Below are 11747 nucleotides of genomic sequence, written 5' to 3' on the forward strand. Positions count from 1 at the left end.
AAAATTTCTCCAAGTGGCCTTTGATTTTTAGACAATGGAGTAAGAGCCTTTACTTTTCTGAAATTGTATTGGCAAGGTGGGAGGGGGAAAGTAGAACAGAGGTGCTTCCCAGTAATTTCCTTCCCAGTATGAGACTGATTAGAAAAATCCTCTCTTGTTTTTCAGGCAACTCTAGCTTACCCACTAACGATAACCCCCACATGACAGGTGAGCAAAGCTACAAACATATAATGAACCTCCTCTTTGGGGATTTTGGGGGTTTTAGGCTAAAGGGTGTTGTTTTATTCTTGGGTTTTATTCTTTTTACAGTAGGGGGGAACACAGGAACCAGCAGCAATCTGAATTTATTTCCTGTTGAAGATTCTTCCAGGCTGGTTTTGTTTTCTTTAGGCTGTCTATAGAAGGAGAAGTGTAAAAGTGAGAATCTTTCCCTAATTAATTATTTCCAGGGTGAGTTTTGAAATGATTGCTTAAATCTAATTCAAACTTGTATTGACATTTTTTTGTCAAGACTACAATGAGAGATTAGCTTTCCTAAATTAAACAGAAAGCAGGACTTGAGACACAGTTCTTGCTACTTAGGCTGCTGCCAGACATCAACAATTTTGTGCAGTGGTGCTTTGAGTTTTCTCATGGGTAACATGAAAATTGAGTAGTCTGACTAGAACCTTAGCTACTGACTTCAGGATTCAAACCTGCAGAAAGTTGTATAGCATATTAGTGGCCCCATCAAGATCTAGAAACTGACCTTTTCTTAAAAATACTGTACAATCTAAAAATGCCTGACAGTGATTGCTCTCCTGTGGGTGCTACTCTTTCATGCTTTTAGAGTGAAGTTTTTACAGAATGTGCTCAAAATAATCACATCTTATTTAGGGATCTGCTTGTGTATCTTAAATCAGTTCATTGTATTTAAATAATGCCAAAGTTATTGACACAGTTGAGAATGAAATTGAAAGTGAAGAGTGATATGCCAGTTTTGATGATCTTGATCCTTCTTCCCTGGCAATCTTGTAGCTTTTCCATGGATGTCAGTAGGAGTTGAACCAGCTACCTTTTCATTAATAAAAGTAAAATTAAATTGAAAAACAACGGTGAATGAGAATGAAAAAGTCTGTTCAGAATTGCATGTCCCTGCTTTGGACAACTTACATTATACACCTAAGATTTTTGAGAAAAGACACATCAAAATAGAACTAATTTCAGTTCAGTCTTCCTCTTTGGTGCAATGGGCACAGTCTTCACTCTTCAGCTAGATGCTGGAGTAGCAGAGATGTCATGAATACTGGAAGGTCAATGGTCTTTGTACGAGATAATACCCATCCTCTCCTCAGGCTCACTGGTTGTCTCCTAGTTCTTCCCACAGAAACAGAACCTGTGAGTCCTCTTCCAACAATGCCAAGTGGGCTTGAAGAATACTATCACAGTGATCCCTAATGTTTTAACGCAGGTTGAAGTGAGATGTCCTAGGAACTGGAAAGATGAAGTTGATTTTACTCAGCCAACCAGTCCATTGACTTTACTGGCAATATGGCAAATCAGACTATGTCTTTAAGGGAATGTAATGAAGAAGGTGCTTTCTTCCAAAGCACAGTTGAAGAAAATGAAATGCATACTCTCCTAACTCCAACAACTACAAGCAACTTAATGAAAGAATTTGTGCAGGAAACTAGAAGTCCCGTAACAAGAATTTGTAACATCAGAGTGGCAACACACAGTCAGACAATTCTAGTTCAGCTGCCTAATTATGTGGGTAAATGAACCTATCCAGTTAATATATAGAGACAGATCCTTTCAGAAGGCTATTTAAACCAGGAATCTTACTTATGTTTTGAATCATTCGTAAATGGAATCTATTCTCCAATGCCTGTAGTGGGAAATTATGGCTGCTAGATGGCCAAATGCCTAAAGCTGGATGAAGTAAATATCCTAAAGAGAAGAAATAACCTGGAGACTTCAACTCTGGTGGATTCATTTCAATAGAATGCATTACTCTTTAACATATTATGATGATTTGTTCAGGGCATGATGATAGATGGAAAGTTGAAATTGCAGCATGTATTTACGGAAGACTGACTGACGCAGACAAAGTTAGTATTGGCACTTGGTAGGATAAGAGGACACTGAGAAATTGTGAGGTTCTAAAAGATTTGGAATTCAGTATAACACTCAATAAAGTACTTTGTGACAACTTAGGCACTAACCTTGAAAAAAATTAAGCAAACACAGCCCCAAAGCTGATCCTTAAGGAACTCACTTAGTAACCACCATCCCTTTAGATTGTTTCTTGATCTGTCTTCCTTTAGCAAGTTATTTTCCCAGCTTATAACTTCAATAGTCTCCTGCTGGGTGTAACATCAGAAATCTGGCAGAATATTCCTTAGATTTCTAATTCAGTTTTATATAGACTGTATCCTGTCATTGACAGCCGTGTAAATCAGAATTAACTCTAATGAAATCAGCAATCCAACAATGGCTTAAAACATGTGTGAGAGGAGAATCAGATCCTCTCCTGCTCCCTCCCTCCCAAGTGTCAGCTAAATAAGCTTTCAGGCTTTTGAAATAAATTCAAAGTTCAAATGTTGTGAGAGCTGACAGTGCCAAGATCCTATAGAACACATCTGCCCTTCATTGTGTCTGTTCAGCATTCATCTGAAGGCAGAATTTAGTTTATATGCTGAACTGGGACAAACCTACAACACTTATTAGTATCTTTGGGCACTGGAAATACATAATGAAACTGTCAGCATAACCTAAATTATGAGATAGATAATTTATCTGCTGTAACACTGAATGAAGAGTGTTCTCCCCAGTGCTCAGAATAATTCTCTGCTTTATATACTTGTCTAAATGCTGACCACATGTTGGGCAATGTGTTTGTAGCATTTGCCCCAGTGTTTGATTTTTGAACTGGCATGCATTCACCACTCCAAGTAAGTAAAATAATCCAGGGGAAAAGCACAAAATGCCCATTAAAGAAAACAATTTCAATAACAAGTTGAGCCCCTCGGGGACTGAGCTATTAAAAAAAGCAATCAGAAACTTGGAGGGTGGAATTTTGTGCTTTTATTTCTATTTAAGACATCCACAAGGCCAAGACACAAAGCCAAAGAATGGGGCGTTTGGTTAAAAACCTGAAGAAAGAGAATTCATTTCTTTGTGAAGTTAGCAACTACTGTAGATTAGAAAATGAGCTCTTACCAAAACTGCAAACTATAGAAAAATATTCCTTTGTTCCAGAAATCCCTCTGGGATGACGTTCTTTACATATGTTAATTTCTGTTAACTTATATGATGTTCCACTAATGAATGGAACAAAAATGGTTAGATGGCAATGAGAGAGTGAGCCAGCCAGGAATCTCCCATTATTTAGAGCTATGCATGAAAGGCTGGTCAGCATTTCCATTAAAACTTGCTATTTTCAGGGGTTTAAGCTCAGCTGTAAACGTTTTCTCCAACTGACTATATGAGGGTTTCAGTGTGAGTACACAGTCTGATTTGACTGATTATGACTTAAAGAAGTGTGATGTAAAATGAAGAAGAAGAAATGGTTAAATTTGGCTGAGTTAGTGTTATTTAGTTGTATAGCATTACAAGATGTGAATTCTTAACTGAAATGCAAAAAGTATAGTCTAAATCTGGACCTCTGAGAAGAAGGATGACCTTGTAGATGAATTAGATAGAAGTTAATTTTTCTGACACTGACCGTGACACAGGCTTTGTGAGTTGTTTGGGACACACCAGTTGACGTTTCTGTGTCTCAGTTTCTGATCTTAAAACCTGTTTCTAAAGGAAGTAGCTCATTAATGTTTTTAATTGTTGTATGGTGGTATACTGATGTCTTATATTAAGTTTTCTTTTTTCCCTTCCCTTCCCTTCCCTTCCCTTCCCTTCCCTTCCCTTCCTTCCCTTCCCTTCCCTTCCCTTCCCTTCCCTTCCCTTCCCTTCCTTCCCTTCCCCTTTCCCCCTTTCCCCTTTCCCCCTTTCCCCCTTTCTCTTTCCCTTTCCCTTTCCCTTTCCCTTCTCCTTCTCCTTCTCCTTCTCCTTCTCCTTCTCCTTCTCCTTCTCCTTCTCTTTCTCTTTCTTTTTCCCCAACTTCCCAATTAAAAAGGCTTGATTTCCAGTGGCAATGATCAGAAAGCCTGCTTTCTAACACAGCGCAATGTATTGCTTTTGTAGTCTCTTGTGAACGGTGAATATGCCCGGCTTCTGGAATACCCTTTTCTATGGTAAAAATGCTATTTTTAAATCAGATTTCATCCTGTTGAATTTCTACAATGAGTCTCCTGTTTCTCTCAGATGTCTAAGACCTGTTTGTCTTGCTGTTTAATGGTTTTGCAATGTGCTTAGACTCATCTTGTGAATGGATATTCACTTCAACCATTCTTGTTTAAGGGTCTTTGCAGAACCCAGTCTTCCAGATGGTCTTAAAAAATTAAATAAATAGCATCTTTCTAATCATACTTTGGTAGGTCTTTTAGTCTATTGTCCTGAGGCAATCCTAAACTCAGGAAAGTAATTAGGAAAACTAATTCATCTACTTGATTTAGTCTAATGACATAACTATCTGATATTAGGCTTTTGGGATAAGATTCATACCGAATAGCATGAAAGTGATGTGGGAGAAGTTCAAAGCAGAAATCTAACTAAGATGCTGTAAACTTCCTGTCTGCAGAGTGTTTCTTTCCACTGATTATAGGGAGAGTTTAGGAAGAATAATGTGTAGTATAAGTACTTGAAGATAAGTGCTGCAAATACCTCTGTAATTTATTTTCCTAGAAAGAGACAGATCTCTGTACATTCTTTATGCTCTTAGTTAAAGAATGACTAACAGATTTGATCCATTCTTTGCTGCTAAAATGGGACACTGGCAAATAAATTCATCTTTTGGGTATAGGAATGCATATTTTCTATGTATATTAATGAACCATTACGAAAAAATGATCTTTACAGTGCTCTGTTCAAGTTGTCCGACCTTCAAGATCCATGAATGAAAAAATTCCTGCTGTGTCTATGTTTACCTGTTGACCTTATCCTGCTACTCATTTGGTCTGGGGGCTGCTGAAAGGTCAGATGAAATGTGAAGATGATGAGCTGTCTGGTGTATCTGGTTTTTTTCAGCTGTCATTTCCCATCTCCTTTTCACCTGAGGTTTGTATTTTTCATTATAATTACTCCTCAGTAATGCAAACGCATGTGGTAAGTGGGATGGGGAAGGTTGGAGGTGGGATGTGTACAAATTCATTAGTCAAGCAGCTACTTCAAAAGATATCATAATGGGAAAGAGATGTCCTTCTCTCAGACAACGGTCTCCTGTTTTTTCCATACTAGTGCAAGCACATTACTTATATTAACTTGATTTAGTGTAAACAGGAGTGAAACTTGGGATTATGATTTCCTATCTTAATTTTTCACTGGTGTGGTACATGATTGCGCAAAAGTAAAGGATCTCCCCACCACCAAAATCCTCAACCCTTTTGTTGAAATGTATTTTAAACTTAAAGTAACTTCTTGAACATGTCGCTGTCCACCATCCTCATCCACCCATTTCAGTGTTCGTAGGTAATATGGGATATCCTCTAGCTATTATATACATCTGCTAGGCCTTCAACAGAGAAAACCAAAATATCTGCAATCATTATGATCCAGGATATGTATTGATATTTACCCTAAAATGAAGTTTCCACTAACTCTCCTGGATCAGTGAACAAAAAAACTCTAAAATCTACGCTCTAGCAAAGTTCACCAATGCATACAAACATCAGGTAATTCACAGCTACTTTTTCATCTCCTTTCTAACAGTGAAGTATTCTATATAGTATCTAAGCAGACTGAGTTGTCTATTATCTAACTGCTCATTTACCAGTGATCCAAATGTACATCTTAATTTCCTACGTAGTTGTCTCAGCCCGTCACTGTAGGTAATGACTGCAAAGAACAGAAAAATAGTTGGCAAATCAAGATTAATTTTTATGAACTATTTTCACAGTTTTCTGTACAGGGATCAGTTCTTCCATGCCATTTTCTTTGCTAATGTAAGTGCAAAGACAGACTGTATTTTTTCACTTTTTAATTAATAACACCTACCTTGACTCTTTCAATTGGTTGTTAAGTATTTTTATGAAGTGATGATTTCTCTGCTTTTCTTCATTATTTTTCATTCTTTGACAAATAGTATTTATGAGTTGAATAGGACCTGTGGATTTTCACAAATCTGTTTGAAACAACCTTCTATGTTACTAATTCAGTCTTTGTGAATGTTCATCTGAAAAAGTAATGTAATTTCTATTACTTTACTGAATAACCTGACATTTATAAACAAGAACAGTGCCAGAAGCAATCATTAGGACACTTGGTCTCTCACACATAATATAGAGATGCACAAAAAGTAGTAAGATTAGGAGATCAAGAAAATTTCAGGGTAGTACATCTTTTTACCATCCTTCTAATTCCACAGGGAAAAAAATATCCATTTATCTACAGATGTTCTCTTCAGGTTTAAAACAGTTTATTTGTTTATGACTGAAAGAAAAGATGGAGATTGGATTAATTAATCTTTTATTCATCTTGTCACACAGTTGAGATGACACTTTCATCCTATACTGATGTGTGCATTTGTCTGTCCTGTGGAGTAGGTCCAGTGCATCCATATGAATATTCTTTATCCTCTATAAGCTGAGGATATTGTAGGTCCTCTCTAATCTTTTTGTTCTTACTGGGAATTCTGGCAGTGGTAAAAGCTGTCTCCTGCTCCACACTAGCTATTCAAGACAAGTACCTTCCTTTTTCCCCTGGAAGTTGCAACAGAATCCCTGTAGGTCATAAAGGTTAAAAGAAGTACTATTAATGCTCAAAGAAGCAAGGAAATATTCTACCCATTCAGTTAGATTAGTAAATTATATAGTAATTATACATGTATCATAGAATCATAGCATCATAGAATCATAGAATGGTTTGGGTTGGAAGGGACCTTTAAAGGTCATCTAGTCCAACTCCCGTGCAATGAGCAGGGACGTCTTCAACTAGATAAGGTTGCTCCGAGTCCTGTCCAACCTGCCCTTGAATGTTTCCAGGGATAGGGCATCTACCATCTCTCTGGGCAACCTGAGTTGTGTTTCACCACCCTCATTGTAAAAAATTTCTTCCTTATATCTAGTCTGAATCTACCCTAAAGAGTTTAAAATCATTACCCCTTGTCCTATCGCAACAGGCCCTGCTAAAAAGTTTGTCCCCATCTTTCTTATAAGCCTCCTTTAAGTGTTGAAAGGTGGCAATAAGGTCTCCCTGGAGCCTTCTCTTCTGGATATGTCTTCCTGAACAGTCTTGCTGTTAAAACCTAATAGGGTCAAAGTCACTGTTTCAGAATTTCAGTAGTCTCAGGAACTGTGATTCCCTTGTTGAATACAAAAATGGCAAAGGCAGGTAGGTTCATCATGTCTAAAGTTCTTATTAACTATTACCTAAACTGCTATGAGCCTCTGCTCAGGAAATCTCTGTGTGCTGAAAGGAGCTCTTCTCCTTCTAGAGCCTGTAGAATACGGATTACCTATCTATATCTATGTGTGTGTTACTTGCGTATGCTTAAAAACTGTTGAAGATGAAGCTAACTTAACACACATGCTGTACAAATACTTAGGGAGATAAGGTCCTTGCCAAAAGAATCAGTATATTTAAAATATTTAAGTTAAATCGACATGGTAACTATCACATGAACTGAACAATGAAAGGACCTCCATTAGATGAAAGGACAGACTTCCCACCAAACACGCATTTATGTCTTCCAGATTGGTCAATGCTGCCATAGGTTATCTTGCTCATATGATACATAATAAAACAAACAAACAAAGCAAAGCAAAACAGCAAACAAAACAACACTTTCAGACAAATTGATAACAGCTTATTTTAGATATAATTGTTGAACTTTTTATATCAGAAATTCTTGGGTGCTTTTCATTCAAAATACATGGATAAGTTTGCATTTTTTATGGTTTCCCTGGATTATAATGAGTCTCTAAACGATTCAGACACATTGTCTGCTTCTTGTCTGGAACGGCTTGAGCAAAACATGTGTCTGCTGTTCTTTAGATAGAAAAAATGATCATAGAGGAGGTTCCAAAGATAAGCCATTTTCTCATTTCATTCCTGCTTAGGAATCTTCCTATTTCATCATAGGACTCTAGTATAGGAGATACATTTTGTTGGTTCATTTCTTAGCTTCATCTCTTCAAAGAGATGTAACACTTAATAGACATTGACATTTCTTAGGACTGAGGTACCTGGTCTGATTCATGAAAGTAATTTTCACCCATTTTGAGTTAGTGCCTGTCATTTTTAGACAACTAAAAGTAGACGTTGCAGACTCAGGCCTTTGTTGACCTGAGTTTGCATTTTTCCGGCTTAATACTACCTTCCCTGTGCGAGGCATGTGATGAGCCTGTGAATAATCCTGACATGTTGTTATTCTGCCTTGAGGTGCCACTATAGTGCTAGTGGAAGTGAGGACAGCAGCTTCATCTTGAGCAGCAAAAGGAAAAGCAGCAATTTGGATTGTGTGCCATTTCCCTCTTTATTCTTAGAATTATTCTGTAAAAGACATCAAAATGCTGCTTGTTCGCTGTATGATTATGTTCTCTGAGGAATTAGTAGCGAATGACATAGCATGTAAATTATAGATAATGAAGTACATATGCATAGACACTATTTGAAATGCTCAAGGTTAATTTCTGTGTAAAATAATATGTTCACCGGAAAATTGATCAGTTATATGCAAATTAAGGAAGAAAACCCCTTTAATTATGAAATCTTTATAAATTAATCAATGTACCTATTCAGTGACTATATACAATAGATGCCCCATTTGAAATATCTTCAGGATTTATATAAGCAATGAAAATAACATCAAAATGTAAAGTTATTTACACTAATCATGTGAACCATTTTCTTTTGTAGTCAACCAGATGCTTCAGAATACAAAAAGATAAACCAAAAAATTAAATCAATAAGAGAGGAAAGATCCTCTTATGGCTGAGGCAATGGATTGGAAGTCAGGAAATTTGATTTCAATTTCTGACTCTGTCACAGGCTTCCTGTGTGGCCTTAGGTAAGTCATGTTTTCTCTCCAGACCTTGGTTTCTCATAAGTTTAGAGGAAAGAGTAACGTCCTTCCTTCTGAACTGTTCTCTTTTTTTTTTTTTTAAATTTGTGTAAGCTACAGTATATGCAATGTTACCCTGAAAACTGCATTAAACACTTCATACTTTAAGTTTAAGGTCTCAGTTTTCAGAGGAATGAAGGCTTTTTGGGGCATGGGTATTTTATGGCTGAATTTGCCTTTTGAACATGGCCCCAAGCCAGCACCCACTTTCAAACTCAGCACACTGTTTTATTGATGCAAGCCTGTGCTACGTGTCCATCTTTGGGAGATTTCCAGGCAGGTAGGTAGGCAACCTGAACTGGCACTACCTCTTTGTGTAGGTACAGGTAGAGCCCTCTTGCAGCGTGGGTTGGCTTGGCACCATGGTAGTTATGTCTGTCTATCATCTGGCCAAACCTGTTCCCATATGCACTGCAGGGCCTTGCAGAAGCTTCCATGTGACTGACGCCAAACAGATGTGTCAGCTGTGTTCCTTCATCAACTGTATAGTAATATGCTACCTAAATCTTGGTGCCTTGTTTTCTTTAGGAACCTCTAGACACTTGACTAATACCAAGAACACTCAGTGAAATTATGAAAGGTCTGATAGAAAAATAATGTTTAACAGATAGTATTTTCCTCTGTAATGCTTACAAACACACACAAAGATTATCTAGGTATGTAAAATCACTCGCTTCTATCAGCTATTGTGACACCTCACGCTAAATTGGTCATTGTCAAATGTTTCCCTACAAAAATTAGAGAAAAATATTTGAATGAAAACTATTGGTTTTTTGAATAAATATAAGCAACTGAATTAATTTTTTATTATAAGTAATTAGTTTATTGTAATGCAGTAATATATCAGATATTCTTTTTATCTTTTAGTGACACAAGCATCGAAAATAATTAACTAATATTTCTGAGAATGTAATCAGTACTTTCTTTGTATTTTAATTCTGTTTCTGTTTTTAATTTAGATTTTATATGTTGAAAAGATATTTTATTTTACATATGTGACTTTCTTTAAAAACACGAATAAAGCCCCAATCCTACAACAGTAAAGTGTGTTTGAATTGATGTGTCTTAGAACTAAACATATTTGTACCTATGTGCACAAAGCTTTTGGAGTATATTAGCGTGTGTTTGTGTACACACAGACACACACATACATACATCAACTGTTTCAGTAAATATAGGTCTTTATTTCTATCTTTCACTGCAAGCTGTGTTCTTCTCTGTAAATCTGACACTTGTCACATCACATGTGAATGTCACCAAAAAGAGGAATTTAAACTGGAAACAAAACCACTGGTATCCCATAACTATGATAAATCAAGTTTATTTTCCATTTTGAAAACATAGCAGGACATTCATTCCTCACAGTGGCAGATGTTTTAAAATACACAGAAAAGGATATTTTAAAAATTACATCTATTCATTGAATCTCCAAACAAATTGTTGTTTCCCGTCGTGGGTTTTACACATATAGATATATCTTTACCTAGGCTTGTTATCTAGCCTCCTTGTTTAAACAGTTGGGGGAAATACCACTCTAAAGGTGTGATTTATCTCATCTAAAGTCAACATCTATTTACTGTCTATGTTTCTCTTCATAATGCAGAATTTCTTCTCATAAGGTAGGATGTTACCAAGTGGAGATACGATGGAACTTGATACTTGCGGTGAATGTTTTACATGTTGCTACTTACAATGAATGTTTTAAACCATTTAAGCAGTGCATCAACACTGATAGTTGGTCATCCACACTTCCCAGACGTGTCTTTCTAAAAAGACATTCTTACCAAAGTTAAACAAGGGCTTACACATTTTTTTTAAAAATCAAAGCAATAGTCCACTGTTTTTATGGATGCCAGGAAGCAATGAATCAGCTTCAGTTACAGCATACCAGCTGGGTAACTCGTATCCTTCACACTCTTGCTGAAATGTGGCTGCTCCTGATATGGGGACGCAACCTCTGTATGTGGCAAGTCCGTGGCACTGTCTGGTGGAAAGCAAATACATCCTTAGCTTTGTCAGATCAGCAAGTGCCTTTGGTTTCCTTCAAGGCTCAGAAACTACACTATATTGCAGCCGCTCTCTGAGAGATACGGATAGTCGTAAGAATAAAGGTCTCTCTTAAGGATTCAGGGATCATCACATACTGTAGAATGTAGTAAAGAGTGGAGAAAATTTACTTGCGGTCCAGATCAACATATGCATCTACTATTTAAATGTTCTTGATTTATGGCATAAACTTTCATGAGGCTGGTGCAAGAATCATCCCCTTAATAATCACTATTTCTCTCTTACTTTTTTTTTTTTACCTCCAGCCTTCAAGTGAATGAATTGTTAAGAGCTCATTACAAATGAAATATTATTGAAACAGCCTTTATTATGTTTAACTAGAATTTTTCACAGATACATAGATTACCTTAAGGCCAGAAGGGACCATTATATCAACTGGTTTGACTTGCATAATGCATACTGTAGAACCACATCAGTTTCTCTTGCAAGGAGCTCTGTAAACTTTGTTTGACTGCAGCTCATCTCCTACAGATGCATTTTGTCTTAATTTGATAATACAGAAATGGAGAATCTGCAACTTTTCTTG

Source organism: Gymnogyps californianus, chromosome 2, assembly GCF_018139145.2.
Source record: "Gymnogyps californianus isolate 813 chromosome 2, ASM1813914v2, whole genome shotgun sequence".
NCBI classification, from domain to species: Eukaryota; Metazoa; Chordata; class Aves; order Accipitriformes; family Cathartidae; genus Gymnogyps; species Gymnogyps californianus.